This window comes from Platalea leucorodia (genome assembly GCF_965183815.1).
Source record: "Platalea leucorodia genome assembly, chromosome: 7".
In the NCBI taxonomy this organism is placed as follows: Eukaryota; Metazoa; Chordata; class Aves; order Pelecaniformes; family Threskiornithidae; genus Platalea; species Platalea leucorodia.
Window position 1 is genome coordinate 69,082,654 of NC_138829.1, and position 20,099 is coordinate 69,102,752.

Below are 20,099 nucleotides of genomic sequence, written 5' to 3' on the forward strand. Positions count from 1 at the left end.
AGGGAACAGTGGGGTTTTTTTATTTTCCTGGGAAGGAAAAAAAAGGGGGGAGGATTTAAAAACAAACTGTTGAGCAAACAAAACCCCAAAATACTACCAGGTGACAAAATTATTCTAGCGAGACTGAAAGAGAGAAAGCTGTTTCCGAGAAGAAAAAGTGAAAGAGACAATAAATGAAGGAAGGTAAGGGGAGAGCTATACGCATAATCCACGTTTCTATTCTTACTTTTAAATGAGCTTAACTACAGAGATGAAACAACACGCAAAACAAACCAAAGCAGTCCAAAAGATGAACTAATGAGTAACAGATTCGGCTGCGACTCTATCGCAAAACAGCATTCCACTTGGAGAGAACGTCGTTGCAGCATCAGCCCTGCCAGCCCACCTATTTCGCTATTTATTAGGGTTTTTTTTTACCTCATTCGGGCAAAAGCCCCTGTTTGCTAACGAGAAACGTGCAGGGAAAATAAAGTGCCGTGCAAATGCCTTTTTTTATCGATCAGCACGCCCAGGCTTTGTGAGGTTTTGTTCCGAAATCCTTACCAGCTTCATGGTGGTGTTGTTCTGCTCCCAGCGCCACAGCATCACGCTCATGGTCCCCGCCGGGCACCTGCCGGAGCAGCGGCCGCCTCCCCATCCCCATCCCTACCCCCGCCCGCTCATCCCCGGGCTGCCCTCCTCCTCCTCCTCCTCCTCCTCCTCCTCCTCCGAGCTACGCCGCCCATGGGGAGAGCAGAGCCGGGAAGGTTACGGCGGGATCGCCCTCCGCCTCCCAAGCCCGCGGCTCCGGGCGGGCAGGGGCTGGAGGCAGCGGGCGGGCGCCCCCCCCCCGCCCCCGGCGCTCGGAGCAGGATCGCCTTTAACCCCTTCCAGGAGCGGGGGGCTCCGCTCCGGCGGGGCAAGCAAGGGAACGGGGAGGTTTTGGGAAAAAAAAAAGGAGAACAGGGACATACCCAGGCAGTGAAGGCGAGAGGGAACACTTTGCAAAGAAATATTGGAAAACAGAAGCGAACGGAGCGCCAAGCGAGCCGTGGTTTAGGAAGATGCTTAGGGGTTCCGGCCACGTTTTAGAGCAACACGGTAAATTACAGGGGGTTTCGCCCGAGTTTGACAACCTGATGCTGTGAAGAGCTCAGCTTCTAAAGCTGGCTTGTTTTATCAGCATCAGGCTGCTTCCACTTAGGCTTTCATTTATACTTAAGCCTGCTGGGTGGGAAAGGACTAGACTTGCCCTTAGTAAAAGGGAGAGGGGAAACCAGAGAAGAATATACTGCCTCAAAAACGATTCAACACGTGGGACGCCACAGATCAGCTTCGGGAACATAAACTTTGCATTTCAAGAGATTAGTAATATTTAGAATACCCAGAATGGCTGTACTTCATGGCAATAAATACCAGTTTGCCACATTGTCTGTATTTAAGATACAGCTATTAAAGATCTATGCAAATGCCAGACTGTTCCACAGCTTCTCTCTTGTACCCTTCCGAATTCTCTCGTCTGTTCCCCTGAAGCACCTTGCCCTGCGTGGCAGTCCGGACAAGATACTCAACTGTAGGAAGATTCATGTCTGGTCTTGCCCGAGGTCCTGTGAAACCACCAGTGGGAAAGGAGCCTCACGCCACGCACTTGGCTGTTGCTCCTCACCCTTCTGCTCCGGAGAAGGCGCGATACCTGATAAAGAAGGGGGTGCTTTCTTTGGTGGCTTTGGTTTTGCCAGGCCAGAAAGGAATGATAGGGAACTATGGAAAAAACCTGTGTTTGAAGCAATTCCCCAGGCCACCCTTCTCCCACCCTCTCTCCAAATATAAATTGTGAGTCACATAAAGATAACTTTGCTGGCTGCAGGAGGGGAGGCAAGAAATGACCGCAGGCCCAGCCCATGGCTAACGGACCAAGAGCCCACAAGCAGCTCCTGTCAGCTTGCCATCGTTTTCTAAGTGTTAACCTCTTTAATAGTCCTGTAAAAAGATGCAATCCTTATGCAAAAGCACCCAGCACTCTTTCTGCCACCGAAGCACTGGAGGTTTCAGCCTTAGACTGGCTGCTGCTTAGCTGAAGCGCTTGAGCCTCTTTTTCAGGATGTGGTTTACGCCTGCAAAACTTGAATCCGTGATGCTGTACTTGTAAAAGCCCTTCTTAAGGCCCACAGCTGGCTTAAGGGGCCGAAAGGAGTAAATATACCAAAATTAGTTCTCACAGTACAGCTAAGACATTAAAAAAAAAAAAAAAGGACCAAATTGTACCCAAACTGATCCCTTTCTTAGCTAAAAATTTCCCTATTGTATGATGTTACTGGCTACGCTGTTTCATGTACCCATTCAGCATGTTGCTGAAGAAATACTACAATAAATCAGTAAATAAACATTTGAAAGCCTGCATATACACATTTCCACAAGAAAAAAATGCATGCATCTCCTTACTGAAGTCTTTTCCCTAACAGTTATGCTTCTAGGACTTGGATTTCATTCCTTAAGTTTGTAATTGTTATCCTATTGTAATTTTTTTTTAAAGCGATAAGGAAGAAAGAATAATTATTGAAACAAACAATAATAATTTTCCTTCACTGTAAAAAGAATTCCCCTACCAATTTTGATAGCTATGCATAGAGAAAGAGCTGCATGTTGAAAGCATTTAAAGACTTTATACATACAGGTTACATCTGAACCATAGAAATAAAATTTGAATCCCTTCCTGAGAATAAAGAACCCTTGTTCTTTCACTTCAGGCCAACGTGGACCAAAGCCCTAGCACAGCCAAATCTTCCCAGTCAGCCCTCTACATAAGCAAGTACCCTGCTGAAAGGTCATTCCTACAACATTCAAAAGAGGAGAAGGTCATAGCCCATTTGAGGGCTTGAACATAAGATGTATGGTCTTGAGGAGGGTCACAGGCAGACACAATAACCTGCTGACAGACCCATGAATGAATGAATGAATGCATGGACTCAGAGGGAGAAGCCTGGCTGTGACGCCAAAAGGATTTTGTAAGAGCATCTTACCAGCACCTCAGAGGAGCTGCCAGCGCCTGTAGTGCGCGCTCCTCGCCGAGCTTAAATTTGTCCCTTCCCTGCTGCTGACACAGTGGAAACACACGGCCTTCCCATCGATGTGCTGGCATCTGCCTAAATATCATGAGTCAAAGATTGTGCTCTGCTTCCAAAAAACACACCAACTTCAGACAAAAAAACAAGGGAACTGAGACACAAGGAGCTTTACACTTGCAGGATTACGGCCCGTACAAAGGGCCAAGGCAACCCACAGCACAAATCAGGGTAGCCTCAAACATCTCCTAAGCCTCTTTAAAGGTTGTTGATGATCTGCTCTGCCAGTTTGAGCAGCCAAATGTTTTCATTCACCCCTCAGCTTGGCACTGAAACCAGGAATTGCGAGAAGCAAAGGAGAGGTCTCAGAAAATGGCAGGTTCTTGTCTACCATCACAAGGGAAAACTCCGTCTTTGGGACCTTTTCATACCGCTTTCATGCCTAGGGAACAGGGTAGAGCCAACCCTGCCCCTCAAGGAGGGGCCCAGCTACAAACAGGCAGATTAAAAGACCAGATATGGATGGAAGGACATAGGCTTTAATTACTCTTCAGCAGACCAGTCTCGTTTCTTTGAATACAGTTTGCCGTCTGTTTTTACGTTAACTGAAGTGCGGCTCAGATTTGGAGCACTTTCTCATTTTATCCCTTACGGGCCAAGCGAGCTGAACATGGACAGAGACGCTCGCACGTAATCAGCCTGAAATATTAATGAAGCAAAGCTCCTGAGGTTAAAGTGCAAGTTCTGTGCCTCCGAATCACTTTTTAAATTAATTAATATCCTTAATTAAAGTCTGTGTTCCTTTTAGAAGCTTTTATTTAATGGATTTTCCTAAGCCAGCCTCGATTTGGGATGAAGATCCCCAGAGTTCTGATAGGGTTGCCAGGTGTAACCGGAATTTATTTCTTCCATTAAAAAGCAAGACTTTGGAGCTGCCTTTCATCCTCCTATCTCTCTTTTAGGTTCCCTTGACAGAGCGAAAGAGATAAGATTGGGATTGAAGTTGGTAAAATCCGTGCGTGACCTCTTGGCCCCTGGCAGCATCGCGGCAGGAGTTCTGCCCTGATTGCTGCGCCCCGGCTTTGCTGACAGATCTGGGAGATGCCTTTCACATACAATGCCCAATTTCAAAAGAGAACAAGGACGGGATATTTGCTTGTATTTGAATTCTTTAACCATAAAGCATTAGAGCTCTCTAGAAAGTTTTATTATGAACTTCGATAACACGTACATGATGACATGGAGACGATATTAAGTGGAACCTTCAGAAAAGGACGTTATTTACAGCTCTAATGGGCATCTAAACATCCCTATTAAAGTGCTAAACAACACGCTTGTTATTCACTAGCGAGTCTTCAATGACAGAGAAACACGTGTGTCCCCAGCATACCCCGCACACTAATGAGACATCATTCCAGTTCCCAACACTTCCCAAATAAAGCTGTTGGGAAAACAGGAGGAAACAGGTGTTGGAGACATTATGAATGAACTCCGTGCATAGTCATTGTCTGCGCCACATTTACTATAAAGCAAGCTTGGGGAAATCCGTTCACTAATAATCCATTGTTTGCCTATGAAAAATATGTGTGCTAACAGCTTGCTCCACAATCATTAAACAAAGTCACACTCTTGTACTTACCCATTACTTTTGCTTTTTAATCACATAACAACACTTTTTTATGGTTTTGATTTGGAAAAGGGAGCATATTATTAGAAAATTTTACTACAGCTCTTCAGTGCACTTTGGTCAAAAATACCGAACTTTTCTATTCACCGAAAGGTGGATTTTTATTTATTTTTACTAAATGCCAATAACCACTTAGGTTTTCCTTTCATGCTTTACAGAAATGGAAATATCTACAGAATTAAAATACTGGTTAAAAATCTTGAAGTTGTCAATAACAGTATTTTGCTATGCATGATGTGGAAGAGAAGAGGAGACTAGCTCACAGAATCATATGCTGAACAGTAATTTTCATTCAAAAAAAAGCTCTCAAAATGGTGTTGAACAGCAGCCTCTGAATTAAACATTTTCTAAAACAGCAGATTATATATATACACACACACACACACACATATATATGTGTGTATATATATATATAAAAAATACCTTGTATGGAGTAGTGTTAGGGGACCCAACGAAGGAGCTACCCAAATGGTTAATCTTGATTTTCAGCAGTTGTTGGGAGGTTCTGGAGGACAGAGAGACAGCTCGTGCTGGGTACCAGAGTTCAAAGAGTGAGAACGAGATGGCCTTGATAGTCACAGGCCTATCAGCCTCCCACCAGTCCCAGACAGAAGTACAAAATGAGGGATAGAAACTCAATTAATCAACAGCTGAAGCAGATATTATTACTGGCAGATGAGCATCCCTCTCTGGAAAACGTGTCTTGTTAAACCAGTATTTTCTGCTGAGTTTACAGAAGCTTACAAAAGCAATAACGCAGATGTGATTCTGCAAGGAGGCTCTTGTCTTCTTGTCTCCTGACACATTGAAAACCATACTAATAATACATCAACCTGGCATACGTCAGCTAGACTGAAAATGAGCTAACTGGTTTAAAAATACATGATAAATAAGAAAATAAGCAGCTTGACTGTGTTTCACAGGAATCATTTCAGGCCTACTTTTCTGAGCAAGCCCTAGAAGGGGGCATGAAACAGTTACGACATTTGTAGGTGGCACATCAGTAATGGGAGAAGTAAATGATAAAGAAGGATAAGATCAAAGTTAAAGAAGCTCCTCTATCCTGACTAGAGCCATGAAAAGGTGTTCCAATACAGCAAATATAACCTTGTAACAATGAGAAACTAAAAATGTCACAGAGCAAAGGACTCTCCATGAATTCAGTGAATCTGAAAGACTTGGGGATCTGGAAAGCACCATTGACACGATGCTGGGGTTTGTGCCCTGGTTATAGGGGTAATGCAGTTCTTGTACATAAGCGCAGGTGGTTATCAAGTAAGAATAAGCTTTATCACCTGCTGTTTTTAATGCTGGTTTGTGTGCAACAGTTGAACAGGTTTATTAACCTTTGGAGAGGCTTCAGAGAAGAGCCACAAGAATGACTTATGGACTGGAAAATGCATATCACAGGACAAGATTCAAAAAGCTCCATTTCATTTGTCAGAGAAGAGTAAGGGCAAATATGAGATCATAACATGAACTAATTAAAAAATGAAAGTAATTCAGGAGAAGTCATGTGGGCTGTTTTATGGAGGAAGTCAGAGTGAATTATCACATTTATTGTCGTCTTACTTTATCATCAAAGGCTATTTCTAAATTCCCCATGGAAGTGTATCAGTTAGCTACAGATCTGTTCCTGTCAACCTTTACACATATTTGTAGCTCACCGGTTTCAGAAAGACTCAAGGAGGTGTAAGCAAAAATGGCATTACAGCAATAAGTTTTACTGCCTGAAGAAACCACTGACCCCATGATCAGTTAAGACCGAAATCACTTCTGAGAAGGAACACACGATGCAATAACCTACCTTGCAGCCCCATCTCTGATATGAGAATGTTCCCAGGTAAATTTTAAGCCTCTTGAGGAATAGAAGGCTTATAAAGGAAGCACTGCTACCGCTGTAACTCTTGCAGAGAAGGGAAACCGGACAAAAGGACGCGCTCCTTTAACACAACAGACGCCCCCACCCCCAAAGAAAAATATTTTAAAAATTAGGCATCACCAATTTAGTTAGCTTTTGATGTCTGCTTGATAATTCTACACTATTAGGGCCAGATCACTAAATGTTTTTAACACACTTTGGCCTCTCTTCCTCCCTCCCATGCACATGCCAATACGAGTTAAAGCAGCATAAATGCTGCCAGGATCTATACTATTACCTGGCTCCTGCCAGCAACCCAATGTAACATCCAGCAGCCTTCACGGATTAAGAAGAACATAAAAGCAGTGGAAAGCTTCTCGTGCTCCATGCCAAGTTCCAGCCTGATTTTACTCAACAGCTCACCAGTGCACCAAGAAATAGTTGGGGTTTGTGTTTTGGTTTTTTTAATATTAATTTCTTGATTCAGTACACAACGTGATGGAAAAAGCTGCTAAATGAAGTAACAAAAATAACAGTACACTGCATAACCACTGGTTAAGCAATGCTGACATTATTAACTAGGCTGCCCGGTGATGGAGAGCCGCAAATTCCCACCGTGATCCGAGGGGGCCGAGTGCCACAGCCACCACAAATGAGCCAGTGGCTGAAAGGAGCCTCTTCCAACCGTCCCTGCCTCACGGCCCTGGCTCTCCACATTCCCCTCTCTTCTGCTCGCTACCCAAGAGCACAAGTGAAGACTTGGTTTACAAGAGCATTTGTCTACTCATACGCGTTTCCAGACAGGATATTTTGTTCACAGAATAAACTTTCTGCCTGCAATATCACTCACGCAACTAAATCTCAGTGAGCATCCAGCAGGGCCCAGCCCCTGAGCTGGGGAGATAAATAAGCAATTCAGTTTTACCCACTGTGGTCAGGAATATGAGAGCAAAGGAGAAAACCTCTTACTCGAGCACTAGTATCACTAAACACGTTATGCTGTTCTACAAATGTTAACAAATCCCCAAGGCCACTCGCTATTCATCCTTTATGGGTTATTCCCTTTAATCAAGGCAGGTATGTGTTTCCTCACTACAGCCAAAGGAAAAAAAAAAAAAAAATCTGAGAAATGAAAAAGGGTAGCTTTCTTGCTAGCTTTTGCCATAACACAAAACTGCTAGAGAAGCAAAACAACTGAAAAATAACATCATTAGAAACCGATGCCGTAATGGTCTGAAGAGGACAATAATCCAGGGATCAAGCTTTGCCAAGGAAGCCTTCTACAGATCCTACTCCGAAAATCTCTTAGGGCAGCGTTATCTTTAGATTATGACTTTCTGAATGTAATCCCAGCTCACGCTCCCAGCTCTGTGACCAGATATGCCCTGTACCCAGTTGCCCAACATGTAAAAGCACAGAATAATTGCTGAGTTTTAGAGATTTAGTGAGGTTTCAACAATTGAAGGAATAGGATGCTGAGGAACGGTATCGACAGGCAGCTCCTCCCAAAGACACTGTTCTACAGGCGATACAAGGCACCAAAGATGTTTTGATCTCATAATTTCTATGTCTTTTCATGAGCCATATGCACCATACATACAGCCCTATTCCACTGGCCAAAAGAAAGAGGCCAAGGATCTCTCCTCCTCCTTTGGCAACTCTCTGTGGTCACCTCCAAAGGCCAGAGGCCTGGCTATAAAAGGATGGGTTACTTACACAGGATTAAAAAACTTCGAATATTTTATGGGGCCACTTGAACCAAAAGAGATACAGAACTAAAACTCATCAGTGAAACCGTGTTTATGAAAGAAGACGGAAAGACTATCATCTAAAAAAGATGAGCGGGAAATCAGAGTACTAGTGAAGCACAGCATTGAGCTTTTTGCCATTTCACAAATGCAATGAAACCTCTGATTTCCTTCTCAGATCAGTGAGGGCAGAAGAATAAGAAGATATTCTTGAACATACTGATAGCATTTGTGAAGAGAACCTTGCCCAGCTGCACAGACAGAGCCACCATCTGCTTTACGCTCAGTCACATCCATAACAGATCATTCTATATACAATCAAAAGCTGTACGTACCATGAAGCGCTACAGTGCACAGAAAGTCATTGAGTGACTAAGCGCTTTCTTCAATCCAGCTTTTTTTCCCCCAGCAGGTGACACTCAATAAAACTTGTATAAAAGCATCCCCTTTTAAAGTCTAAAAACTATTGGTAAACATTTCTGTAGGAAAAAAACCCTTAATAATGATATCAAAGAAAAATAGATTGACTCACTATATTTGAGACTAATTCTTGATTCAGGTTATTTTAATTAAAATACAACCAGAAAAGGATTATTTGCTCTGTTTCTGCTGAGTTTTTGCCAAGTGCCCTTAACATCAACAATAATTTAAAATTAACTAAGCAATCCTGCTCAAGCAGACGCACAACAGTGTGAAAAAGCGTTTAAATTACAGTCTGTAGATAAAGCTGCTCAGTACTAACAAAGGATCCCTCACCAAAACTTCTGAAACCTGTTCCATGAAAGAACGCACACGAAGATTTAATTAAAAAATAGCTGTTACTCCAAGCCTTGGTTAGCTACCTGGAACACTGATAATAACTGGCATCCATCAGTTCCTCTTGCCAAAATCTTGCCCTTTATACTCTCCATTAACTTCAATGAAGCAGTTGCTAACTCAAGAGCACAAAATTCTGTGAACAAAATGGCCTACATGATAAATATGAGCAGAAATGTATATTCTGAATTTTGTATGCATACATATATAGGAATATATATATATAGTGACTTGTGCTAACTAAAAGGCTGCATTTAGAGTTGAATCCATAGAGTAGGTTTGCCTGTAAACGTTGTAGTCAATTTGCTATTGATGGAGGTGCCATAATCGCAGCCTTCCCAACTAATTTGATTTCAAAGAAGTACTCCCGGTGTGCACAGAAGTTTCTGGGTGGGGCTGTATTCCTCACGCTGAAGGTTCCATCGCTGGCTTCTGAACCTGCATCTTCAACACTGAACAAGTAAGTACAATACCCAGGCTTGTTCCAAGCTTGTTGACAATGGCACGGAAAAATGTTAATGGATGAATAGGGCCATCCATTCATTTTTAGTTATTTATTAGAACGTTATCTTTGAAAGCTTTCAGCGTTGCCCTGCTTTCCTCATTGCGCAGCTCAGCATGGGCAGCCTTGGACAGGTCCCCTTGCCTCCCCTGCTCAGCCGTGAGGTGGGGCAGAGCTACTGCTAGCCCCACAAAATTGCCCTCTGTTCGCCCCCTTCCCCAGCCTCTAAGGCACAGATGCCATCTTCAGGGATGCATCATCTCCGTTTCAGTCATTACTCATAACCAGTCCCCTGAAGGTAATAATTTTGAGATATAAACACAGCCTACAAAAAGCAGTCTATATTTTCATGAAAACTACTTCTTCCTACTCTGGAAGAGTGCTGGTCAAGGACCAACACTGCCAAGGAGAGCAGAGTTGGGGCAGATCTCATCTCTTACCCAAAATGTCAAGTCGCATGATGAGGGAAAGCTCTTGGTGCAGGCTTGTAACTAGAGAAAGGCACATTCCCAGCTGCTGCACAACAACATTTGGTTTTGAAAGCCCACACATCATAAATAACTGGACACGTGGAAACAGAGGAAAAACCCCAGTCCTGTGCTACGGATGCTTAAATTGGCAATAAGAATGCTATGGCCCTCCTCTCTCTCCTCAATAAATTCACACTTCATTCAGTAGCCCAACCAAACAGGATTTTAAAAGTTCCCATAAGCTCTGTACCTTCAGTGAACCTTTTTACCTGAGCTAAGAAATTAAACTATAGTAAGAAACTGAGAAACACTTGGGTTTTTTTAATACAGAGAATACTGTTGTGAAAAACACAATTATTGATACCATCATACATAGCGGGAATGATTTCTTCTTCCCCTGCATACCCAGAGTATTCAGAGTTGGATGCACCGATTCTTTCTGTTTACACAGAGAAATACGAGTCGTACATGTTACGGTGGTCTGGCAGGCTGCAGTCAGAGGAGCGCTAATTTGACATTACAAAACAAAGATACAAGGAATTAAATAATTAGAGCCTTAATGACAGAGCACAATGCATGTCTCCTTTGATAATCTCTTGAACTCTAAAGATAAAAGCGGTGTTGAAACCTGCATACAAGATGTGCAGTAACTGAAAGTTTCAAAGTGTAGTAAAACACATTACAGTTCCAGAGTATTTCAACATCTTATAAGACTAGCCTGTTAAAGGAAAAGCTTCTCTCTTTAGTTGTCTGGGCTGCTTCTGCTCTTTCACGTCTCCCTTCCAGCTATTTTTCTCTCACCTCTTTCTGCCAGCCTCCCCTTGGCTCTCTGCATTTCTGGGTAGCTGTACTACTGCTCACGCAGAGGGGCAGTCTGATAATACTAGAAGCAACAAGGAATTAGCACTTACCACATGTTTTTCCTTACTCCTCAAGTTCATTTTTTGAGATTTTTTTTTTTTAATATGTCATAGATTGAGTCCAATGACTGGAAAACAAATTTTGCTTATCAATTTCCACACTTCTCTTTTTTTGAGAATATTTCAAATTCACCCTTGCCACTTGCTTTCACCTTCTGTCTCAATTTTCACCCTGCATACATACTGCCATAGCCTCAATCTTGTCAATTAAGAAAACATCTAGATAGCTGCAAGCTCAAGGGAGTTTGGAGGGGACTACAAATCAACTAAAGACATTACTTAGCTGCTCTGTCTCTGTAAGCTGAATTGCATACACGCAAGGAATGGTATGGAGGACAAAAGCCGAAATGCTAATGGAAAAGAAAGAAATGAAGAGGATGATATTTATCATGAAAGAGTGCTCTAGGCTATATTAAATAGAAATGCAAATTCTGCTTCATGATGCTGGATACATACATCCAAATCTCAACATATTCCTACTACTTTAAAAGGGGGAGATTTCTCTAAAGGGTAAACAAATGATGAGCTGCCTAGGTAGGGGTCCTGAAAACAACTTTTATCTAGGCAAAGCTTTTCTAGCCACTGAAGTTGATGCTGAATTAATGCATCTAGTATTCTAAAGGGATTATCACTTGCTTGAAAATAAACACAAAAATTCTACTGTAAAAGTCAATCAACTTGGTTTATGTTTTTGGTGGATTATTAAAATAGCACAAAGCTAGGAATATAGGTTTTAAATATAAGCTTATTTTCCCACCTATTATCATCATTAAGGATTACTCCCACAGCTTACTGGCATTGTTATTTTTCAGTATCTCAGAATATGACAAAGTGAATAAATATAAAGAATCTACAGCACGCCCCCATTGTAAATAACCAAAGCATTTTGCCGAGTTCACCTTACATTGCACTAGTCAACAGAGCACATCCTGACCCCATGAATGTCAAAAGGACTTTTATTACTGTTTTCAGCCTACTTCAAATCACTCTAAACAGTTGGTCTATATTGACATGACAGTGGCAAAGAAAGTGCTAATTACTTTAATCTGCTCCCCACATTGGCCAAATCTAGACTATGATTTGCAGCCTAGCCCGACTTGAACAAAGTAATTAGCATTTACTAAGATAACTTATTTATCAACACCAAATTGAAATGCCTCTCCAAGAACCTAACATCAGCATTGTCTGGGGTTCACTTAATAGGTTTTTAGTTATAAAGTCATATTAGAATACAAGGCAGTTTCCCCCCCCCCTCCCAGTTGCACCATTTCACATTACTTGCGTGTCTAACTGGCTATATACCTTAGTACCAAAATTATTACTGGTCTGTTCTGAATGTACCTTAATACGATGATTAAAAAAAAAAAAAAAAAGAAAAAATTCCAATTAAGATATATTGGATCTGACTCTTCTTTGCCTTGAAGTTTGACCATATAACTTAGCATTTGACCTTCATATTCAACTTGTATAACTAGCAAGGACATAAGCTGCGAGGCAGAAAAGAATCAGGTTTTTTTACTACATGAAATTAAACATTTCTTATTTTTATTAAACATTCTTTCACTGATGTTAGGCCATGGCCTAAGGAGGAGATTCTAATACTACTTTTAATCTATTTAATGGAATAAAAAATAGCGTCAAACTATGCTTTGAATATCCTAAAATGTGCTAGTTGTGACCACAATGTTATTTTTTAAAGTTATTTTTAAAGTCAGATAAATAATAAACCTTAGGCTCATTCCCTGGTAAGCCTTGTCTGCTATAGAGGTATTTATTGTGAGAGGAAGCAAGCAACAGATCTTGGGGTTTACACTGAGCAAACATATCTATCCAAAATACACTGTATTATGCCAGTGAAAGACTCGGCAAAACAACAAGGGCAGTGGCCACAGATTCAAACACCAAGTTGGACCTAATTTCTGTAGTGATCTCTGCCTCAGTGAGAGGATGTTTCTCTAACTTGGTGGTTTTTCCCAAAATTTTTTCCCACAATTTTTCATCCAGCAAAGCTTTGTTTTCCATACAATGTGAATCTTTCACCTTCCCAAAAGACTAAGCAGAGATACGTATAAACTCTACATAGAAATCATGAGACGAGCTCAGGTTCTCCACTCCTCAAGCCTGCTTTTACTGTCAGGCACTCTTGACTAGACAGCGACACGGATGAAGTTGTATGCAAGGAACCCAGTAAGCAGAACACAAATCATGGAATGAAATTCGTTCCTGCAAAGACAAAAATCTAACGCCTCAGCATCAGTGTTTTCTATTTCCAACAGGAGGTGGCTTCACATGATTGATGAATTAACTTTTAATAGGCTAGTTTCCCTGTTCTGATATTGAAAATAAATAAAAAGCTTTAGCTCCCACATTGAAGGCAACACATTGCTTTTTGGAGGGGTCTCAACATTATCTTAGTGCTCCAATTTTTTTTTCTGTTGACACCACACCCGAGAACTTTGAGGGATCTCAGCACAATTGTCTAAATTAAAATAACCCAGATGAATCCTGACTGCCTAACAGGAATATAACTGAAATCGGTTGTCTGAGTCTGACGTTATTAACACAGGGTTTACATCGATTTTAGTGGTGCCACTCATCATTTACTCAATGTTGCTGATAAAAATATACCTTCATAAAGCACTCAGACACATTCCTCTTCTCTGCTGCACTTCTTGTCAATAAACCCATTATAGTGATGGTACAGCACCAGGCCACTAATGAGGTACAAAACAGACTAATTATTTGTTTGGTTAACTTTTTAAACTCCCTTAGCCCTTCATAAAGTCCAAGCCAGCATTTACATTTTGCACCTCTCTCTTTGAAAATGTCACCTGCAGAAACAAAACAAAGCAAATATTTCACCCAGTCCTGTGGGGTACGTCCCGAATTGTACATTCCTCATGCCAGTAAAAATACGACTGCAGCAGTTGGCACTGAAAGCTACCTTTATTACCAGAAGGGCTGGAAACATTTTCCTTTCAGGTTTACTTCAGAGGGGAATATCAACCTGCCAGAAAGAGCTTCACAAAGCACCGTGTGCTTGTGACCTTGAGCCTGTGATTCACAGTGACCAGATTTTCGTAAGTGACCACGTAACAAGGCAGAAATAAAATGCAGCTGATGAGTTTTCCAGTGCTGTATAACAGTGCCTAAAATATTAGAAAATACTAAGCTAGTCTGATTTTAAGAGTGAGGTTTGAAATACGTGTTTTGTGCCTTCTTTATCCTTTATCCTACTTATGCTTGAGAAAAGGTAGTTCCCCTGTATTTCTTCCCATCGAAGCAACAGGAACATCTTCTGTGCTTAGGATGAAGGCTAGAGGTTGGCGAGACAACAGACTTCTCACCCCGAAAGTTCTGGTGGGAAGATGCCAAGTAGGCCACTCACCAGACACAGCAAGTTGGTTCGCAGACTGAGCAGAAGTAATTCCTATTTGCGTGTTAACATCTCACAGAAGTGAGACAAACCACATGAACATGTACCTCTCATCGTGCTGTAAGTTAGCATGCTTCCTTTGCACAAGCTAGGAGCAGGCAACCAGTCTCTGAAAACAAGATGAGTTTCCAACCCTTAATGTAGCTACACCGAGTTCAAACCATGGACCAACAGAAAGTAGGAAAACTTGCTGCTGCTACTGTTACAGCACTTCACTAGTGTGATTAGTAAAAAATAAACCTGAGAATGAGCTATTATTAGCTTTCCTCTGCAGATAAATATTATTAATGTTGCTTGGTTTACTCTCCAAGTACTTATCCCAAAAGAAGCAGCGTTCCACCGACCCTTGCTCTGCGACACAGGTCACCAGCATAGAGACCTTCTCCAGCACGATACCGCACAGCTCTCCCAGACCCACAGCTACGTGGGAAGCATCCTTGTGAACTGCACCACTACCAAGGTTTTGGAAACCTTGAGTTTTGGTTCATCAAAGTCCAAGAACTGGAAGGAGAGAAATAGGGAAGAGAGCTAGGGTAAAAAGGGACATCTGCCTCAGGATGCCTTCCAAAAATTGTGTGTTCTACTCTCATGGTTTGGAACCGTGTTGTACTTCCCTCATAGACACAGAGCATTCCTGGACAATAAAAAGTTAGGGTCCTCTTTGGCTAAATTGAAACACGCAGGTAAGATTAAACGGGCTAGGGAATCGAGGCTTTGTCATCCTGCTACCTCCAGTCTACATTTGAAACATTCCGGTCAGATATTGTTCCCTTAAGAAGGTTTCATTGAGTGGTCTTAAATCTAAAGGGCAAGCACAACAAAAGTGTCCTTAAATAAGTTCATTTCAATCTACTTTTAGCTGTTACTAACAGACAGTTCAGCTAAACACTTCATTTTGGGCTTTCAGCATCCTCCAAGCATGGCCTAATAGCACCAGGACAACTCTTACTTGCCCTGGGGGGTGCCCATACTCCACTCGCTGCCTGCCTTTCAGCTGAGAAGCCACACGCTCACAGGGGCAGTAACAGCCACCTAAAAACCCATGCTGCACCCAGCTCCCGCGGCCACCTTCGTGCCACCACCTTTTGCCTGCTGCATCCAGTGGGAGCAGAACCTGGGATGAAGGAGAGCAAGAAGGTGTTCACGGGAGGGTTGGGAAGGACGATGCTCTTCAAAGGCCCTCTGGTGGGCTAGCAGAACCACATCAAAGATGAGAAATGTTCAGTTACAAACAAAATCTTTGCTAAAGAAAAGACACCTGAAATTCAATATACATTTTTACTGCACGTTACAATCTAGGATCACTGTAAGCAGCATGTGTTGCACTGCTGCGATCCAATTCATTTTCCAAGTACTGCAAGGATTAAGCACATGGGAACCAGAAAGAAAAAAAAAAAAAAAACACACCACCAACAAAAAAAACCCCAACCATCACACAAGAGAAATAAGGTCTGGCTTCCATTTCAAGGAATATTAATAACTGAAATTGTTAACAACTGATGGACAAAAAGACTGTTCTGCTTCCTGCTGGTTTAACAGCTTCTAGGCGAAACTATGATTACTGCTAATAAGCCTAGAAATCAAATAAGCCTTAGTAACAATACAGAACAGCAAGTTACAAAATACCTACGCTTTCTAGTCAGAATGGTCTCCTGCAGCCGAAAATAACAGCGGGAAGGCTGCTTGAAAGACCAGAGTGAAATCTGCATTTGACATTTGCAAGGTGAACCATTTAGACATATTTCAGGTCCTGTAAAATCAGCTCGCTCTGCCTTATTAACTCTATTGGGAAAAACAAAAGGGGAAAGAACTTTGCTAATGGGAGAAGAAAATACAAAATTACTACAAGTGGCCCATATAACTGTCTTAGGAGCCTATACATTAAGTCCAATTCCTTACATCTGGCCTGCTGGCAGTGGAGATTTGCTCCATCGCTACTGGGCAGCGCTCTGCTGGGGTGCCATGGGCCGCTCAGCTGGTACTCTTGATGCTGATAGCGTTATGGGACCTGATGCCTCTGACACACGGAGAGTCCTGGGCTGCTTCTTTGGGAACCCAAAGGTAATACAAGGACAGTATAGCTGCTTCAAAAACACTTTTTCCCTCCTACTAAAATGATTTTCTTTCATTCTGAAAGATCTAACAATGCGTTGAATTCTCAGCCAAAATCCCGAGGAAATACTTGTGACTTTAATGGATTTACATTTTTCCCTGAAACAGATTTTTGTAGCATAGTACATGTCGGCTACAACAGAGGGAAAGAGACATTTAGGTCAGATCCCTACCACAGGTCAGACCAAATTTCCATACACGACAAAGATGACCTTAGCTCTTAAGTGCTGCCTGAAAGATTCATAGCAAATAACCTATGCCAGTACTTCGCTGGAAAACATTACAAAGCTCTGAAACACCCCAGCAGATGCAGATGTTTTGTAGAGACAGAGAATCTACAGATTAAGCTACAGAGCGTGGCTTTGTCACTGAACAGGAGGGGTTGAACAGGGATCTCCTTTCTTTCTTTGTAACTACAACTTAGTCTGTATTCCCCTACTAAAAGAATTGCAATAAAATTCTATATAATGAAAGGACAATTAAGTCACTTAACGTTAAGTGCAAAAAGTCATAATTTGATAATGATCCACTAATTTCACCAAGATAAGACACTAATCACTTATGGAAATCAAATTTGCACTGGTAATGGAGTAACTGGACCACGCTGAAGCTATTCAGAGACATTCATTAACTCTGCTTCCATATGCCACCAAATCCCAGTGCGTTTCTGACGGAGACGCTCTGAGGCTGGGAGGACATGACATTACCTCCTCCTCGATTTCTGCCATGTCACCCTGTACCAGGAAAAGCATGTTCTGGATTCACAAATCATACTTACTTTATGGGTTTTTCCAGCCAGACAAGTACTCATGCCTGGCAATTCAAAGGAAATCAGGTGCTTGCTGAAGCTAGCCACCAGTACTGAACCTGATACAATTAAGTTTGAGGATCAATTACGAGAAATTAGAACAGTAACCACTGGCCTGTCACTGCCTCAGCTGCACCAGAGCAACGCCATACGTTACCCAACCCATGTGAAAACCTATGGACTTGTAGCTGCTGCCCACCCCACTCGGAGCAAAGCGTCTCCGCACAAGCAAGGCAGAGCTTCCCCCACCAAACACCAGCTTGGGCAGTTCAGGTCCTACCAGGAGCAGATACTCTCCACCTGGAGGGCTACCCACACAAACCACCTCTCACACATTGCAGCCACCTCCCCCAAAACTCACCGCTGTTCAGAATCTGATGATGCTCAAAGAAAGGTTCAATTATTTATTTTTTTTTTTTTACAGCACCATCTATGCCCCAAATAAGTGTTGGCCACAAAATACAGTGGATTTTTTTTCCTCATTGAAAGAATGATCTGTGGGTATCTACAATAATTCTAATCGATACCCAATAGTGGCTTAATCCCATGCAACTCACCTGAGGATACTGAAGAAAAATGAACTCGTTTGGTTTTGTTCAACACCACCAGGTGGCAATAGCAGCCCAGCTAACCCGTCTGACAGCAAGCCAGCTGTAGGAACTGCTTAGTACCCTTTTTCCTCTCACTCAGCCCTATCCTACACTTTTTTCATTTGCTAGTAGTTAAATTCAGTGTCAGACTAACCATGTATAATAAAAAGAACCCCCACAGCTACTCTCATTTAATGAGAGAGCCCAAAGATTGGGTGAAACGTTAAGTAGCTCCCAAGAATCCATGAACAATCACTTCCAACCTTGCAAATCCTGCTCTTTCGGCACAGAAGGCATAGCTGCCTCATGCAGGCTATCCGTGACAGTCACTTACATCTGCAAACCACCCCCCTTCGGTGGATTTTGGTTCAGGGAGGGAACAACGTGGCCCTGAATCTCCCATTACCTTTAGGCCACTTAATTTTCTGCTGCCATAGGACACCGTTACTTCTGGTTTGGAACTTCCTCATGAAACGATGCTATGTGCTCTCATGTAATAGCACACAACACACTACTAATTCACTATCCAAACACTGCGTATATGCCCGAAAACACAGGACATCTGGAAAAACAGAAAAAGAAGATGCTTTTTGATGGCTGGAGAATGATAGAAATACACCAGGCCTGTATTTGGACAGAAAGCTAGATCAGTAAGGGTGCTTATATTCCTCAGCTTTCAATGAGTTTTCCATAAAAGTGAGTTAGGACCTGATGGTCTTATTTTAGCAATTATTTTGTTTAAGTTTGATCAAGAGGCAGAGGTGGCTTGGTGTACAGAAATTAATTCCCATTGCAAACACAAGTATCCGGCATCACACTGGATTATTACGCTGTAAATCAAAAAGCAATCTGGCCTCATCCAGTATCCCAAGACTACAGTTTCTAAACTTCTCGGGTAGTTTAGTAAACAAATCTGTGGGTTTTTTTAAACTGAGTTGTAGGAAGAACATATTCCTAGGTAAATTCATATATAAAGTTACATCTCTGATCTGACCTCACCAGTATCCCATTTGGAATTACAGTAAGGTAGGCAAAATCATAGTCATTGACCTACATCTGCTTTTCAGACTTACTTTCAGGCTGATCCTGAGTGCTGAATGACTTCAGACTGCCGGTAACTCCCAACTCCAGGACCACAAAGATCAGCAGTGCCCTCTCTCGCTAACAGCCATCGTTCTGGCCTGCATGGATCAACTCACTGACCGAGTCAAAAGACATTTTATACAATCCTAAAGCAGGCCCTGAAATAATTTGCATTGTAACCACTGTTCTCTACTAAGGTTTTTCTGTTAAATGAGGTAGATTAACACCCACATTTCCTTCCACACCAGCTATGGGTCCCCATTAACAGTTAGCAGTCCTTCCTAAGCTGAATTAGAGAAATGGTTTTAACAAAACAGGAACAACTGATCATTTTCAATTGGCTGACATAGACAATCTCTCTCCCATGTATTGTTTCACCTACAAGATATTAACCAATTTAGATGCACGTGATAAACCATAAACCCCTGCCAGGTCTATAGAGCACAGTGATCTAGAAGAGAACTCCGACCTCGGTCCCCCTCTGGAAGGAACACCTACCTGAAGTCTCCCATTCCTTCCAGCACAAACCCATGCTCTACTCTGATTTTCTCTAGTGTGAAGATGCACTGGGAAGCAGAAGGGAGGCACCCAGTTCGTATGTGCAGCTTGTTAAGGCTGATTAGCAACAGCAGCCAGTCCCCCCCCAGCTTAATCAGGAAAGGCTGAGTTGGCTGACTGGGAGGGAAAGAGAAGCAGCCAGCTGCAAAATGTTAAGGCATGTCCACCAACCGGGGGAGGGCTTGAAGCATTAACACTTTTTCAAAAGTCTTATTCCAAGACCGGGAGAGGAAATGTGACTGAAGACAACAGAAGGTGGTAGAAGAAAAGGAGGAAAATGAATTATATTTTCTTGGCTTCCACTCCTCACTGTAGACTTATAAAACTGAGTGCATTCACCCTCAGGATGCAAAGGCTTTATCTATGCAGACCTAAAGCCACTGGAAGGATGATCTTCTGGTAGGCAAAACCCATTGCCACCTTCTTGTCAGAGGAACAGCTGTTCAAATGCAAGTTATGTACCAGGA

General features: G+C 42.2%; 1 protein-coding gene across 3 annotated transcripts in view; it reads right to left on the reverse strand.

The window, feature by feature from the left end:
• NAV2 (neuron navigator 2) overlaps nt 1-20,099 on the reverse strand; it is a gene marked incomplete at its 5' end in the record, with an annotated part of 427,505 nt that overhangs the window by 191,184 nt on the left and 216,222 nt on the right. The window lies entirely within an intron of this gene.